Source organism: Mesitornis unicolor, unplaced genomic scaffold (genome assembly GCF_000695765.1).
Source record: "Mesitornis unicolor isolate BGI_N332 unplaced genomic scaffold, ASM69576v1 scaffold35741, whole genome shotgun sequence".
NCBI lineage: Eukaryota > Metazoa > Chordata > Aves > Mesitornithiformes > Mesitornithidae > Mesitornis > Mesitornis unicolor.
Window position 1 is genome coordinate 8043 of NW_010163720.1, and position 298 is coordinate 8340.

The 298-nt window shown below is 55.4% G+C and overlaps 1 protein-coding gene across 1 annotated transcript in view; it reads right to left on the reverse strand.

The window, feature by feature from the left end:
- Window positions 1-298, reverse strand: part of LOC104548137 (syntaxin-binding protein 1) — an 8120-nt gene that overhangs the window by 7513 nt on the left and 309 nt on the right. The window lies entirely within an intron of this gene.

A 298-nucleotide genomic window follows, 5' to 3' on the forward strand; every position in this document is an offset into this window, starting at 1 on the left:
ACCCAGGCTGGAGCAAACCCCTGCCACTCTAAAAACCTCCCAGTGCCTGGCCTGGGGTTTCCTTCTCCTTTCCAAGTGCTGCAGAGAGGTATTTATAGGGCTGACATAAAATAACATCTGGTCTCCTCCTTGGACTGAAATACTGCCAGGAGACAAGATGCTAGGGCTCCTCCAGCCCCAGCAAGCAAGGAGGGAGGCTGGGAAACACCAGTGTGGCACCAAGAGTTGACCATGAGTGATGGGAGGTCACCATTAGGGTAGAACGGGGCTGGGAGGGGGCTGTGTTGCCGCCTTGACT